Below are 17,556 nucleotides of genomic sequence, written 5' to 3'. Positions count from 1 at the left end.
GAGATAGTTCATAAGCATTGGGCTAAGTCTTGACTCCACAATCTTTAATGGAACATGATGTATAGTATAGTATATAGTGGTAGTCTCTCGGTGATCGAGAATGACTATTGTCTTTGTGCAGTGTCATCTACGGTGTACCCTCATGTGGCTTTGGAGTCCAAAGGCTGAGGCGCAGAGTTTGTGACACATGGGGCATGGGACGCCAGTTGTTATGGGAGGTGTGGTTGTGGCCTGGTGTCGGCGTTCACGCACAGCGGCAAGATGTCGACGTCGCTCATCTTCAAAGGTGGTGGCGGCATGGTGAATGTGGGTTCGCCAGCTGCTTCTGTCAGAGGCAGCAAGTTCTAGTTGCTTTGGTGTTATGCCAGCCCACTTCAAGTTGGACTTTAGCTGATCCTTGAATCTTTTCTTTGGTCGGTCTTGTTTCCTGAGTCCAGCTGACAGTTCACCATAGAATACCTGTCTTGGTATTCGCTGTGGGTCCATGCGGATGACGTGTCCAGACCATCGTAGCTGGGTTTTGAGGACCAGGACTTCGATGCTGGTGGAGTTGGCTCTGTCGAGGACTTCTTGGTTGGTGATTCGGTCCTGCCATCGGATCCTCATGATGGACCGGAGGGAGCGTTGGTGGAATTGCTCCAGCTGTTTCATGTGCTTCCGGTACAGTGTCCATGTCTCACAACCGTACAGGAACGAGCTGAGGACCACTGCGTTATACACTTTGAGCTTCGTTTCAGTGCTTGCACCTCTGTGTTGGAGGACTTTGCAGCGCAGCCACCCAAGTGCCTGGCTGGCCTTTTGGATCCTGGCATTAATCTCGTGGTCTAGGGACCCGTCGTTGGCGATGGTGCTGCCCAGGTACTTGAAAGTGTTGACGTTAGAAAGCTGCGTGCCATCGATTGTAATGCACGGCTGGTTAGTTGGCCTCCCTGGTGCAGGTTGGAACAGCACCTCTGTTTTGCTGAGGCTGATAGTCAGGCCAAACAGTTTTGTTGCGGTGGAGAACCTGTCCACAATGGTTTGGAGATGATTTTCTTGGTGGGCCATGAGAGCACAGTCATCTGCAAAGAGAGCTTCCAGGATGAGTCTCTCTGTTGTCTTTGTTTTTGCAGTCAGGCGGCGAAGGTCGAATAGTGAGCCATCCAGTCGGTATTTGATGTAGATGCCCAGGTCTAGATCCATCACAGCATGTTGTAATATTTGGGTGAAAAATAGGTTGAATAGTACCAGAGCGAGGACACAGCCTTGTTTCACGCCATTGGAGATGTTGAAGTGATCGGAAGTCTCTCCACCAGCTAGGACTTCCCTTGTCATGTCGACATGAAAGAGCTGGATCAGTTTGACGAATTTTGCTGGGCAACCAAGCTTGCTAAGGATCACCCACAATGCGTCCCTGTTCACTGTGTCGAACGCCTTTGTCAGGTCTATGAAGACAATGTAGAGACTCAGGTTCTGCTCAAGGCATTTTTCCTGCATTTGCCTCACTGTGAAGACCATGTCGATGGTGCTGCGATCTGGTCGGAAGCCACATTGTGATTCAGGCAGGTTCTTCTCTGAAACAGATGACAGGAGTCTGTTGAGTATAACACGGGCGAGGATTTTTCCAGCATGGGGAGTAGTGAGATGCCTCTGTAGTTGTCACAGGCTGCTCGTGAGCCTTTGTTCTTGTATAGGGCTACAATGGAGGCATCTCTGAGTTCTGGGGGCATGTCTTCCTCTTCCCATATGCTGGTCAGCACTATGTGGAATGCCTGGAGCGCCTTTCCATTTAAGGCCTTGTACACCTCGGTTGGGATCCTGTCTTTACCGGGTGCCTTGCCTGCACTCATTTGTTTAATGGCTTTTTGGACTTCCTCTATTGAAGGAGGGACATCAAATTGTTCAATGGAGCGGTTTTGGGGGATCTGGTCAAGGGCGCTTTGGTCGACTGAAGAGGGTCAGTTGAGAAGCTGACTGAAGTGTTCTTTCCACCTGTTGTTGATGCCTTTTTTATCTTTTATGAGAGTGTCACCATCAGAGGATAGCAAGGGAGTGGTGGAGGGTTTTAATGGCCCCTAGACAGTCTTGAGGGCACTGAAAAATTGTTTGTAGTTTTTCATATCAGCAAACCGCTGGATTTCTTCTGCCTTTTTTTCCCAACATTGGTCTTGCATCTTCCTGATCTCACACTGCGCCATGGCTTGGAGAGACTTGAATCTGTCCTTTTTAGGAGCAGAATTTGGGTTATTTTGCCACTTCATAAAGGCTTTGTTCTTCTTGCTCAATAGGTCTTCAATAGCAGTGTTGTTCTCGTCGAACCAGTCCTGGTGGTTGCGTTGTTTTGGGCCTAGGACTGCCTTTGATGTTTCCTTCATTGTGTCTCTGAACTGGTTCCATTTCTTGGTTGAGCTTTCAGTGAGTGGTCCCTTGGCAGACAGCTTGTTGTCCAGGCAGGACTGGAATGTTTGCAAATAAGATGGATCTCTAAGACGACTCATGTTGTAAAATGCGTGAACTGTCTGGGCGCGTTTTGGATGGCGAGGCGCAATGCGCATTTGAAGAGTCGCTCTAACCAATCGGTGGTCCGTCCAGCATTCAGCTCCTTTCATGGCTCTGGTGATCTTTACATCCTGGATGTCTCGCCGGCGTACAATGATGTAGTCAATGAGATGCCACTGTCTTGATCTTGGGTGCATCCACGTTGTTTTATATTTGTTTGCCATTCTGAACACAGTGTTCGTGATGGTGAGTTCAAACTCTGAGCATTTGCTGAGTAGCAGTAGGCCGTTGTTGTTCATTTTGCCCACGCCGTGTTTGCCGAGCACTCCTTTCCATCTTTCATGGTCCTGGCCAACGCGGGCGTTGAAGCCTCCCAGTAGTATCAGCTTGTCATTTGTGGGCACTGAGTGCAGGATGGCACTCAGGTCAGAGTAGAACTGCTCGATGGTCTCCTCTATGCTGGTCAGTGTAGGGGCATATGAGCTGATGATTGTGGCATACCGGTCTTTGCTGAGAGGCAAACGGATCTTCATGAGCCTCTCGCTGATGCCCACAGGCAAGTCTGGCAGCTGTTTGAGCAAACTGGTCTTGATGGCCTGGCCAACACCGTGGATTCTGTCTTCATTTGTAGCTCTACCTTTCCAGAAAAAGGTGTATCCAGTGGTGGGTTCACTGAGTGATCCCTCTTCTGGTAAGCATGTTTCGCTTAAGGCTGTGATGTCGATGTTATATCGCGCCAGTTCTTTACTGATTAGAGCTGTTCTTCTCTCAGGTCTTGGGGTATTCTCTCTACCAAGTAATGTCCTGATGTTCCATGCTCCTAGTAGGAGTTTCTTTGTGTTTTTTCTTTGATTTTGACCGCTTAAAGGGGATGACTCTCCAGCCACGGTGTGCTGACCAGGTGTTTGTAGGGCAGGCAATGTGTGGGACACCTTTTTTAGTCCCCTCCCTTGATTAGGGTGAGCAGTGCTGTCCTAGAGAGGGCTGCTCAGTCGCCCAGGATGCTGCCGAACGTCCCTGCTGCCCACAAGGCCGAGCGACCACTGGTCCATGGGCCGCCTACGTGCAGGATTGTGACTACAACTGCCAGTGGTCACCTCCATCTGTTGCATTGCCACTCCCCCATCGCCACAGGTCTTGAAGAGGGTGGACGGGATTAGGATAGATGAGTGTGCACAAAGATACTTGTGCGTGAAGGAGATTTAAGTGGAAAAGTCGATGCACAGAGACAGTCCCACTCTCTCGGCATTGGAAGCCTGGGTCCAGTGGCACGAAAAATTGTTACGTCTGGAGACTTCCTCAGCTCCATTGGGTGGCCGTGTTGTCTTTTGTGCTCCAACACGCCCCGAGCACTCCACAGTGCTTTGCTGCATCTCCCTCTCAGTCGTTGAACCTTCTTGTTGGTTTCTTCTGCCTGTTCCGCCAAAACTGTCTTCACATGCTGGGTGAGCAAAGCCCTGGTTCACCAGGGGTCTACGACTCGATGGCTACCCTCACAAGGTTTGGCCGGCCTGTCGAAGCCGTTGCCCGGGGTGTGGCCACTGCCGCATGCTAGCAGCTACTGGGAGCCACAAGTGAGAGCTGGGTGTCAGGTGAGGGTCAGAGGCTGGAGAGCTGCCCCAGGAGGGCACGACAAGCCCTCCATCCCAGAGATACTACCCCTCCCTGAGCACCCCATACACCCATGATGAAGATTAAAATATATATGTATACATATATACATATATATACACACACACACACATATATATATATATATATATATATATATATATGCTAGTCTAACCTACAATCATATTGAGATATGGACTATTATTTTCTTGGTAATTTTCCATCTTGTTCTTTGAGTGAACTTTCTATAGAGGTACTGAATGACAATATAAAGGTCTGGAAATGTGGTCTGAGTGCTTGATCAGACAGGAGAGAAGAATCCTTCTCTTTCTGAGGTTCATCCTTAAAAAGAACCCCGAGGTCCTGACCATGGAGCTTTTTAACAACTCAAGGGCCCATCCAGGAATAATTATTTATTTGCAGTAAGATAAAGTTGTAATGGTATAATATGGTTGTATATAATACCAGCTACTTGGAAGATTAGTGCTTCATCCATCCATGGAATGCCCTATGTTATGTAGAAAACTTGGGATAGATGAAGGCTGGAGATGCTGGAAGCAGACTTGTGCTGGCTAGGATATTGGGCTTTTCCTTTTGGACCCATGGGACCTAATCAACCCCACAGGGCTTCAGAACCCAACCGTGACACCCCCGTCACCTTTTACTTCCTTATTCAATATTAGATGATCCATAATGTCTTCCTTGTGGTTCCTTGCAATCCATCATCTTCAAGAATGTTTTCAATAAGTGAAAATAAAAATATACATGCTGGTCTACTGGTTCATGGTAGATATTTGATAGTAGTAAAATATGTCTTCTGTTTTTCTTTCCCTGGGCTCAGGCACAAAAATACTCCAGCGGCAGTGACATATTATACCATTTTTTTTTTCATGGAGAGTGCCCTTGACTGCCTTCTCCTGGCAAATTTGGGGTGAAGAAGATGTGGGGGTGGAGAGGAAGGGCAACCTGGGGCACCCATAGCAGGCCTCTCTTCTGCCACAAAAGAATCCTGGGTTTAATTTCTGGCTTGGGTTGGCTAGGATGGACTCAGAATAGCTGTGGTTACTCCATGTTCTCCCCTCCTCCCGAGAGGCTAGGTGCCTTTTACTAATAACTCCTTTGGCTGATTCAACAGGAAAGTCCATAGAATCCTCCACACCCAGAATAACTACAGCTGGTTCCAGGAATTGAAAGGTGGGGCTCTGTTAAAGCACAGAAATTCTCAAGGGAAAAACTTGGGTCTAGGGAAGGATTTTGAGTTGCTGTTTGGGGAGAAGGTCTGGAATTCCATTTGATTCAATCTTTAACTTTTTATGGCAGGTTCTATACCAAAGAGTCTCTATCTCTTCATGAACTATAAATTATCCTAATATCTTTATACCCATGATGCCCCAGTGAGTATAGTGAAAAACATTCCAGTACCAGTTAAATGACTCCATAAAACACAATATGGAGAGGAAGAGTAGCTGAAGGGTTGAATTTGGGATCTGAGGACTTGGATTCATATATTAGCTCTATTATTACCTTGAGGGTAAGTTATTCAATCTTTCTAGATCTTGGTTTCCTCCTATAGTATGAATGTGTTGGACTTGACCCCCAAGTTATATTTTAGCTTTTGAATCTAGTTACTAGAGTCAGCCTAACAGTCACAAAGACTTGGGTTCACATCCTTCCTCTGACGGAAACTAATTTCATTCGTAGAGAGGCTATAAACCATCCAATGCTCCCTTGCAATCCTCTAAGCCTTTATTATAGAAGAGTTGCCAATGTGCATTGGTGGAGGGAGTTTCCATGCTAGGATTTATCCATCCAGATGAAGTGACAGGTCTGCATAAAACATTAAAAATAATAAAATTTATATAATAATAAAAACAATAGAGCTTCCTCTTCCACCCACCCTTACCTTCTATCTTAGTATTGGTTCTAAGAGAGAAGAGTGGCAAAGGCTAGACAATTTAAGTTCAAGTGATTTGCCCAGGTCACATAGCTAGGAAGAGTCTGAGGTCAAACTTGAACCCAGGTCCTTTCGACTCCAGAGGTTAGGGACAATGATTGAAATTTTTCTGTATCCATATCCATCTGTCCTTAACCATTGTTACTAATGCCTCACACAGCACTAGATTAAAAAAAGGTGTTCAAATACAAACAATATTTATTTATTTAGATTGAGTCCCATTGGTCTAAACTGTTTGGGGAATTGAACTGAACTGTACTGAACTGAAGTGAATTGAATTGAATCTAATCCTAACCCACTGAGCATTGCTATCAGTTCCTTGAGGACAGAGCTATTTCATTTTTGCTTCTGTACCTCCAAAGTCTAGTAGTGTGCCTGAAACAAAATAGGCAGTTAATAAGCACCTATTGATTAACTGAGATCTAGTTGTTCTGAGATAGTTCAATCCTTTCCTTATTATGGAAAGAAACTTTTTTAAGATGTTGCTAATCAATAAATGTTATACAATTGAATCTTTTTTAGCTACTAGTGCCCTTACAACTTGGCTTAAGTTCATATTTTTCCAGAATCATTCATTAATTCCTGTAATGAAGTCATATACTTGACTCTTGTTTCCAGGGTCCCCAGATATCAGATCTCATACAATTTGTTTCAAATAGACCTGGTGTTACCTATGGAATTGGCAGAGCTATGGCAGCCATTTATTTGAGGAAATTTTACAGATCTACAGTTTCTATATTTGTCATATATTTCCTATACAATGAGCAGACCATGCTTGCTCTAGCTTTCTTCAATCTTAATTCTGGAACTTTCTTTCTCACTCTTCACATCATAGCAATATTCCTGCCCCAACCCCACTTTGACACCTCTCCTCACATGGTTTCACCCTATTCTACTCCCATGCATCTGATCAATGTCACTCATCTCCTCCATTCAGCCAGGAATTCTCCTTTTGCATTTCCTACTCTTCTTGTTCATTTTTCTGATTCTTCTGTACCATGCAATACCAGGAATCTCATTGTGGTTCCTTCTGGAAGAGCTCCTCATAGCCTACTGGGCTGTTTGCATCCTTGTACATAGCATTCTTGAGCTTACTGTCATAGTTTTTCAATGAGGTTTCTGGGACACGGACATTTCCGGCGCACGGAATGTCTGTTAAATTACCAGCTGGCTTGGAAAGGCCAAAGTCTCAGCTGAAACAAGTGGTGAAATTATTACCCCTTTGAATGGGAGAATTAATTCTGGGAAGTTTTACAACTGCTCCAACTACTACAGTCAGAATTTCCCAACAAGTTCAAACCTTTTGAGGACTGAATTCCATGAACAGATGCTCAGTATGTGAAGGTGGGAGGAGATGGCCAGGCTGCAATTCTCCCTGGACTCACCTTTCAGAATGAATTGGCAACCGGAGTTGTCACATGAGAAGACAGCAAAAGAGAAAGGGACAACATTGAATGCTGGTGATGTCACGTCCATAGGGACTTGGTAAAGTTGAGCAGTAGTGTTCTGGACAGCATAATCATGGAATTAAAGAGTTGAAAGGAAATAGAATGGATTCCCTCAGGACAAATATCAGAGAGTGACTATAAACCAAACTTGCATTTTATTTTTCTCAAACACTATGATAATACTTTTTGGACCTGGGCATTTTCACATCACAGTTTAGGAATGGAGATAGAGAGAGCTATGGTACCATTTTATTTGTCTTTGTAAGAAGCATTGATGAAAAAAGTTGTGAAGCATAAATTAAAAAAAAAAGGTACTAAAACCGAGATTTAAAAGAGAACAGGGAAGGGTTTTGCCTCAGAAAAGTTTATAGAAATATCAGAATCTAGAATTTTTTTATTTGTGAAGTGCAGGTCTCAGTTGGAGAGAACAATATGAGATGAAGAAATCTGATATACTGACAAAGAAGACAAAAGTTGAGAATAGTTATTCTTAGACAGTCATAGAAAGAGATATAATAATACATCATTGTTGGAGCTACGAATTGGTCTAACCTTATTAATGAGGAAAATTAATATCAAATTGAATTATTTATTAGTAACATTTCTATATGAAGCCTTTCTTCAAACTACCTAAGTTTTGCTGGTTAGTCTGCTTCTAAGCTAAATTAATTTACTCCCAGACCTCAAGGCATCCCAGACACCTTTTGTCTTTTGTTAAGGTTTTGAAAAAATTGAGGTCTTATTTATCTGTAAATAAGAATACTCTCTCTAAGGCATTTGAAAGTAGGGTAGGCTGTGTTTCCCTAATTTGGTCAAGATCTACATCTCCTGTGATAAAGCAGTAGGGGAGAAGTTGAGGTCCCTAAATCTACCACCTCTTTTGAAATATCTACCATTGCCAGGGAGGGCCAATGGATGATCCTCAGGCCAATCAGAAAGGGACCCACTTCCCTATAAAAGAGAGAGTCAAGAGTTACTGAGAGTCTTTTCTCATGAGAGACCAACAGAAGAACCCATTCTTTGTTAATGGACTTTGTTAATGTCACATTAATAAATGCTGTTATTTCTTGGGGAAATGGTCTTATATCATTTATTGGTTACAATTCTGGGTGCTTCCTCAGAAAGTAATTTGACTGTGTAGTGAAGAAAAGATTAAAATGTTCAATTTTTTTTTTTACCTAGAGAACCTACTACTAAGTATATACCTCAAGAAAGTCAATGATAAAAAAGAAGGTTCTTCATACACTAAACCTTAGCAGCACTTAGAGTAGAAACAAAAAAGAGGCCCACCTATGGCCTGGAAAATGGTTAAACAAAATGTGACACATGAATGAAATGAAATATTTTTGATCTGTTAGAAATGATGACTATATGAACAAAGAGAAGCATGATTAGATTGGTAAAGAACTAATACAAAGCAAAGTATATAGAACAAAGCAAATAACGTACATATCAATGACAACAGTCAATGGGAAGAACAAAAACAAAAAAGACAAAACTGAATGCTATAATATTTATGACCAAATTTGGCTCAAAAGAAGAGAGATAAGAATGCAACTTCTGATGTCCCTTTGTAAAAGTGGGTAACTATGGATGTGGGACATTGCATAAGATGCTGAACTTGGGTGAAGTTTTAGTGAATTTTGTTGAATTGCTTTCTTTCTCTTTCTTTTTTATTCTTGGTAATATAGGATGACCATCTGAAAGGGAGGGAAGGAAGGTCATATTTGGAAATGTAGGTGATATGAAAACAAAAAATATTACTACTAATAAAATTTCTTTTTTAAAATCTAAAGAAAGAAAGAGGGAGAGTACTCTGGTATGCTAAGTAATCAAAAAAGATTGTTGTTTCTAATTAATTAATTATTCGATAGAAGAAGATAGGTCCTAAAGGGAGAAAGAAGAATATGATTGTTGCTAAAGAAAAGGTCCTATTATGGGAAATGGGGAATGGGGCTGGAATGATGCTGTTAAGAGGGTTGAAGTAGTGTGAGGAAAAAAGTAACTGTTTCTTCTTTTGATTACTTTAATCACTTCCCCCAAATGTGAGATCAAAACATTCTATACCATGAAATTACAGAGATATTATTTCCATTCCTCCTGGAAAGTACTATTGATGTTTTTTAATTTCATTTATATCTTCGCATGCAATAGCTTTTAGCACATTCTCAGAGTAGCTTAGTTCTCACTGTACTCTTTTTCTTTTCCTTCTTCTATCTTCATTTTCCCCTTCGTTTCATTTCCTGTTCCTCAAAACACATATTTATTAAGGACTTATTATGTTCCCAATATTGTGCGAAGCACTGGAAGACACAAAGACAAAAATAAAAAAGTATCTACCAAACCTTCCAAACGATTTAGAGTTAGAAGGGATATTAAAGCATATCTTTTCTAACCCCCTAATTTTCCACAGGGGGATCCAGAAAGATTAAATGAATTACCAAAATCCACCAAGGTCATCAGTATGGGAGATGGCATTCAAAACAAATTAGTCTAAGTCCAAAGTGAATACTCAATCTATTACAATATACCTAGAAGGAAAGAAGCATTAATTGTAGGCTATGTATAATACACTATTGTTTTCATCTGGTTTGTTTTATTTCTTATAAATATAACTCATTTGATGCTCACAACAACTCTAAGGGGGAATGATATTCTTTCCTACATTTGATAGTTGAGACAATTGACACAGAGATGAAGTGACTTTCCTATAGTCAGCAAATATTTGAAACTATATTTGAATTCAAGACTTCCTTCCCTAACCACTACAACACTTAGTTGTCTCTGTTACTAACTGCAATAAATTACCCGAGATCACACATACACACACTCACACAAATACCCATTCATTTTAGAGATACATAAAATTAGTCCCGAGTACTACTTTAATTGCATCCACATATTTTGGTATGTTGTCTTATTGTTGCTATGAAATTTTTAATGAAATTATTGATTATTTAATGATTTGTCCTTTGACCTACTCATTCTCTAGAATTAGACATTTATCTAGTTAATTTTTAATCCAAATAGCAAAAGACCCTTTGTGGAATGTAAATTTTATTATGTTTTGTTCAGAAAAGCATTAATTTAATAAGTATTCTTGTCTGCATTTATTTATAAGGCAATTTTTATGAAAATGCCATATACAAATTTTAAAAAAGTATAATCATTTCTATTCCAATTCTATATTCTCCAGAGGCTTATCATATCTAACTTTTCAAAAATGAATTCATCTCTCTAATTTCTTTAATATTTATTTTATGGTTAAATTTATTTTCTATTTCTTCCTATAATTCATTTAACTTACCTTCAAGAATTTGGATGCCTTCATTTAATTTCACTTAACTTTTCCTTTGAGAAATTGGAACATATATGTTCAGTATTGACATGAATTGTTTATGAACAATTTGAGCAAAATGTAGTTTCCCTAAATATCTTTTAATTATGTATATTTTTGCTTTTGCTTTGTCTGAAATCGATTGCTGATTTTTTTACTTCAGTTGAAATAGATTCTATTCCAGTCCCTTATTTTGACTCTGTGTGTGTGTGTGTGTGTGTGTGTGTGTGTGTGTGTGTGTGTGTGTGTGTGTGTAGGGGTGAACCTTTTTGTTTTTAATATCTCTTGTAAACTACATGTTGTTGGATACTTATTTCAAATCTATTCTGTTATCCTTTGCCATTTTATAGATGAGTTTTCCCCTTTAACAATCAGTTGTTTGCTGACTTTAATTTCCTTCCATTCTATTTTTTGTATTTATCCTCCTTTTTTTAACCCTGTCCCTTTCTCAAAAGTCCGTTTTGCTTCTGACCTCTGATTTCCTTAATCTACTCTTCCCTTTATTTCTTCTCTCTTTTTCTCTTAGTCTTTTCCCCTATTTTCCTGTTGGGTAAGATGAATTTTTATACCTAACTCTTTGTGTGTGTCTACTCTTCACTTCTTGAACCAATTCAGATAAGAATGAGGTTCAAGTGTTGCCCCTTCCCCTCTTTCTATTCCCCCTATGTTGTAAAACTTTTCTTTACTTACCTCTTTTATCTGAGATAATTTCCCTCATTCTTTCTCTTCCTTGTCCTTTCTCCTAGTGCAGACCTCTTTCTCATCCTTTCATTTTTCTTATGAGATGAGACTTATCCCAACAAAAGAGACTCATGACCATGCTCTCTAAGTAGACTCTTTCTAACTGACCTAATGATGATAAAGTTCTTAGGGGTTGCATATATCATCTTTTCATAAAGGAATATATATATGTATATATATATATAAATATATATATATATAGTCTAAGTTTATTAAGTCCCTTATGCTTTCTCACTCATGTCTGCCCTTTTATGCTTTTCATGAGTCTTGTGTTTGAATGTCAAATATTCTAATCATCTCTTCTCTTTTCATCAGGAATGTTTGAAAGTTTTCTATTTCATTAAATATTCATTTCCTCAACTATAGAATACACTCAGTTTTTCCAGGTAAATTATTCCTGGCTATAACTCTAGCTCCTTTGTCTTTTGGAATATTATATTCCAAGTACTCTATTCCTTTATGGGGTAGCCATTAAATCTTATATGATCCTGACTGTGGTTCCATGGTATTTGAATGATTTTTTGTTTGTTTGTAATATTTTCTTCTTGACTCTTATTGGAGCTCTGGGATTTGACTACAATATCCCTATGAGTTTACATTTTGAGATATTTTATGAGGTGATCAGTAGATTCTTTCATTTTGTACTTTGCCCTCTGGTTCTAAGATATTAGAAGAGTTTCTTTAATAATTTCTTGACACATTATGTCTAGAATCTTTTTTATTATGGCTTTCAAGTAGCCCAATAATTCTTAAATTATCCATGATCTGTTTTTCAGATAAATTATTTTTCCTATCATATTTTTTTCTTTTTTTCTTTTTAACTTTGTTTTATTGTTTCTTGATGTCTTATGGAGTCATTAGCTTCCATTTGACCAATTTTATTTTTAAGGAGTTATTTTATTCAGTATTTTTTGTGCCTCTTATCAAACAATTAATTTTTTCATAATTTTCTTGCATCACTCTTATTTCTTTTCACAAATTTCTTCATACTTTTATTAATCTCTTATTAAATTAAATCTCTTTTTAAATTAAAAATGGCTTTTTTTGCTTTTTAAAAAAACTTTTCTTTAGATTTTTTAGAAATCCTATTTGGGCATGTGTCCAACCTTTATTTTTCCTTTGAGGCTAGATGTGTTAAAGTCATTTCCTTCTGAGTTTGTTTTTTGAGCTTCCCTGCCTATTTTTCTTTCTTTTTTTTTTTTTTTTACTTTGGACTTAATAGAGTTGAGTTATCCTAACCTTTGGAGAGGGGGAGAGGAATGACTGCCCTGAGATTCAGTGCTCCAGTTTTTTATGTCCTGCTTTCACAGCTCAATCTAGTGGCCCATAAATTTAGTTCTTCCAATGTCATATGATAATCTGCGGAAAGAGATAGTCAGTGTTCTCCTGATCTATGCTCTGATACTTACCCAGGAAACTTGCTTCCTCATGATTATGACTGCTCTTCACCATGGAACCAGGATCTAGACAGAGCTGCCAAATGATATCTGATCCTGTTCCCAGTGTAAGTACAAGGGTTCCTTGGGATCTCTTTAGGACCTGGTATTCAGTTCCCTTATCACCTCTGGGTACCAGTACTCAAAGCTAATTCCCCTCCTGTGGTGCTCTGCTTTCACTGTACTCCATTCCCAGTCATCCCCCACCACAGTACCCATAGACCTCTCTTTCTGCCTTCCTAAGCTGTTGGAAGCTAGAAAAATGACTTACTGTTACTTTTTCTTGAGGCATTTATGTTCAAAATTTGTTAAAAAATGTTTTCTAAAGTCAATTTGTATGAGGGGTTTTGGAGGACATTTGGCACTTGTAATCTTTTACTATATGTCATCTTGATTATCCCTGAAAAGACTGTTTTTAATGATTATTTCACTGTGGATTGTCATTAGTAGTGGTAATCATATTGTTGTGAAGAGATCATTTGAAAAGAGTGCTTCAATGTGAATTATTATTAGTAGTAATAGTAGTAGTAGCCGCAGTATCAGTAAAAGCAACAGGAATAGTAGTAGTGGAAATAGTAATAGTAGTAATTATAAATGAGGCAATGTGATACTGTGGATAGAGTGCTAGGCTTGGAGTCAGGAAAACTCCTTTTGGTGCTTCCTAGTGATAAGTTACCAAATAAGACTCCTTAGTTGGTGACTTAGAAAACTCCCTGGGACGTAGCTAATAAGTGATAACATCTTGCAGGTAAACTTCTCACTGAGATTTCCCACTTAAAAGAGATCCTTCACACACTGGTAGATTCATTTTGATTCCATTTCTTGGATGCCAGAAAATCTCCATCAAATTACAAATCTTAGTAACTTGAGCTGAAAAAAGCAGGAAAAAAATATCAATACTTATCCTCTTCTATGCCTCCTTTCCTATCTCCACAAAATTTTTGAGAATAATCTGCACATGTATCGAGGACTGACAAAAGGATGAGAAGCACAGAATATGAGAGTTAGAAGAGATCTCAGTGGTCATGTATCTAACCCATAAAGAAAGAAACAGAAAGGTTATCACATATGATAATTTTTAGCAGTTCATGTAGCTATGGTCACATAAATGAATAAAAACTAATAAAGAAGATATGATTACCATGGTACTTGCTGCTTATTGACTATTAAAAAAAGCATTTAACTCAGTAGAGTAGAGGCTACCTTAAGCTATTTCCTCCAGTAAGGTGACTCCTATATATATGTTAGAATGCCCCAGATCCATTGAAAAATGCAAGGTCTAGATTCATTTCAGGAAGCATTTACTGGGTGATTTTTATGTACCAGTCACGCTGGATTTTAGGGATACAAAGATAGGAGAGTAAAAGAGCAATCCTTGTACTCAAGGAGCTCACATTCTACTGTGGGCAAACAACACGTATATAGATAGTTAAATTCAAAATATATACAAAATGAATGAAAGTTATCTTAGAATGGGATTGTGGAATGCTGTGGCACTAATGAGTGGTTAAGTCAAAGAAGCCCTTTTGTAGAGGGGAACACTTGAACTGAATCATGAAGGGACCTAGAGTTTCTAAAAGTTTTCATCTAGCTGCCCCTTATTTGAGATTTTCTTAGCAAAGATACTAGAGTTGTTTGCCATTTCCTTCTCAAGCTCATTTTACAGATGAGGAAATTGAGTTAAAAAGGATAAAGTGACTTCATCAGAGTCACGCAGTATATAAGACTGCATTTCAGTTTAAGTCCTCCTCATTCCTGGCTCCAGGCCCAGCACTCTATCTACTGTGCCACCTAGGTACCCAGAGTTTGAAGAACTTTAAATGCCAAATGACAATGAGGTGGTTCAGTGAGTAATGTCAGTTAGTCAATAAGCATTTATTAATTATCTACTCCTGTCCAGGCACAATGCTAAGTACTGGGATACAGGAAAAAAAAGAGAAAGAAAGAAAGAAAGAAAGAAAGAAAGAAAGAAAGAAAGAAAGAAAGAAAGAAAGAAAGAAAGAAAGAAAGAAAGAAAGAAAGAAAGAAAGAAAGAAAGAAAGAAAGAAGAAAGAGAAGAAAGAAAGAAAGAAAGAAAGAAAGAAAGAAAGAAAGAAAGAAAGAAAGAAAGAAAGAAAGAAAGAAAGAAAGAAAGAAAGGAAGGAAGGAAGGAAGGAAAGAAAGAAAGGAAGGAAGAAAGAAAGAAAGGAAGAAAGAAAGAAAGGAAGGAAGGAAGGAAGGAAGGAAGGAAGGAAGGAAGGAAGGAAGAGAAAAAAAGAAAGAAAGAAAGACAAAAGATAGTCTCTGCCCTTGAGGAGCTCACCATCTCATGGGAGGCAGAACATCCAAACAAATATGTATAAATATGCTATGGAGAGAATAAATAAGAAATAATTAATGGAGACAAGGCACTAGGATTAAGAGGAAAGATTTCTGGCAGAAGGAGGAATTTTAGTTGGGACTTGAAGGAAGCCAGGGAGTTCAGGAGGCAGAGATGAGGAAGGAGAGGGTATTCCAGGCAACAGGGACAGTCAGAGAAAATGCTTGGAGCTTAGAGAAAGAACGGTGAAAAAAATTGTTCAAGGAACTGCAAGGATTCCAGAGCCCCTGTGTTAAAGAGTACATGGTAGGCAGTAAGGTATAAGGAGGCTGGAAAGGTGTGGTTGAGATGGAGATGGGATTAAGGTATGACGGGCTTTGAAAACCAGAGGTTTTTGCACATCTTCCTGATAAATATAAGATGCCATTCTAGTGTACTGAATGGGGGAGGGGTGTGTGACACCATACAATTGGCTCTATAGAAAAATTACTTAGGCAGGTTAGCAGAGGATGGAGACTGGAATGGGGAGAAACTTGTAACCAACTGACCAACCAGTAGACTATTGTAACAGTCCAGCCATGTGGAGATGAGTACCTGAACTAGAATGGTGGTGCCATCAGAGGAGAGAAGATTGCATATGGGAGAAATGTTACAAAGGAAAAGTTGACAGGCTTTGCCAACAGAATGGATATAGGGGATGAGAGATAGTGAGGAATGAAGGATGACATTTCGAGAGAAGGCAAGAGACCCTTGTGAGACACCTAGGCATGACTTAGATGAAGATCTAGCCTGAGGAGACCAGAATGTTGGATTTGGAGTAAGTAAGACCTGAGTTCAAATAATGCCCCAATGCTTACTAGGTGGGCAAGTCACTTAACCTTAACCTCAGTTTCCTTTTCTATAAAATGGATAGTAATAGTAATATTACTATATTTATATATAAATATATATATATATAATACTATACTAAAATGGATAGTAATAGCATTTACCTTTTGAGGTTAGTAATAGGTACAAATGAGATAAAATTTGGATAGCACTTTACAAACCTTCAAGTATCGTACAATTGCTATTATTATTTTTCTTATTAGGGAAGAGAATAAGCATCTCATTAGATCCCCATTACAACTGTATGAGGGAAATGCTATTTCCCCCCTCATTTGAAGGAAATTAAAGCAGACAGAGATTAAACAATTTACACAAGGTCACAAAGCTAATAAGTTTCTGGGTCCAGATTTTAATTCAGGTCTTTCTGCTTTTAGGCCCAGCGCATCATCCCCTGGACCACTATCTGTCTTCTATATCATCATCTTCATTTTCACATATATCTTAGAGGGAATAGGAAGCTGCTGGAGCTTCTTGAGCAAAGGAATAACATAGTAAAATCTGTGCTTAGGGTATATCAACTTTGTAGCTATGTGCTAAATGGTATAGAGAGGAAAGAGGAGAGATGCAAGGAGACAACAAAAAAGAGAGATTATTTTGCTTGACATCATTCTGATCGATGTCAAGGGAGACAGAAAATAGGATGATAATGCTCTCTAGAGGTGTTGTTTTCTTTGCCACTTTCATAGGTATCTAGTATAGGATCCAAATGGAAAAGGATTCCTAATAGATGATTAGATCCTCCAGCAGTTCCTGTCTAAAGCTTACATGGTACTGATTACATAAAATCCAGAATATTGAGTTTCTAAGTGAGGTTCATAGTCATCAAATGATTTTGGTCTAACTATTCTAATAGTAAAAACCAAATGGATGAAGAAATATTATTGTGCACTTCAGTAAGCATTAATTAAGTACCTACTATGTGCCAGGCTTAGTGATATATAGAAAGGCAAAAATAATTTATTCAAAGAGAACATATTCCAATAGGAAAGACAAGCATAAAAAAATGAGATAGGTACAGAATAGATAGCTGGTAATCTCAGAGGTAAATTTGCTTGCAGATATGGAGAAAACAGAAAGGGCTCCTGCAGAAGGTTGGGTTTGAGCTGAGTCAGAAATGAGGCACAGTATATTCCAAAGATTGTAGTCAGCCAGCCAAAGTCGGAATTGGAAACAGATTCTTTTGGAGGTTGCCATGATGAAGAATGCTGTGAAGTTGCTATAGGTTTCACAATCTGGTCAACAAGCTCATGGGCTTCTCAAAAGGAGTGAACAACAGGTTCCTGACAATGTGATTGCTATTTGCAGGAAAGCATCACACTACTCACTATCAGTAGTGCATATGCTCCCACCTTGATGAGCCCTGA

This window comes from Monodelphis domestica, chromosome 3 (assembly GCF_027887165.1).
Source record: "Monodelphis domestica isolate mMonDom1 chromosome 3, mMonDom1.pri, whole genome shotgun sequence".
Taxonomy (NCBI): domain Eukaryota; kingdom Metazoa; phylum Chordata; class Mammalia; order Didelphimorphia; family Didelphidae; genus Monodelphis; species Monodelphis domestica.
This window is presented reverse-complemented; position numbering follows the sequence as displayed.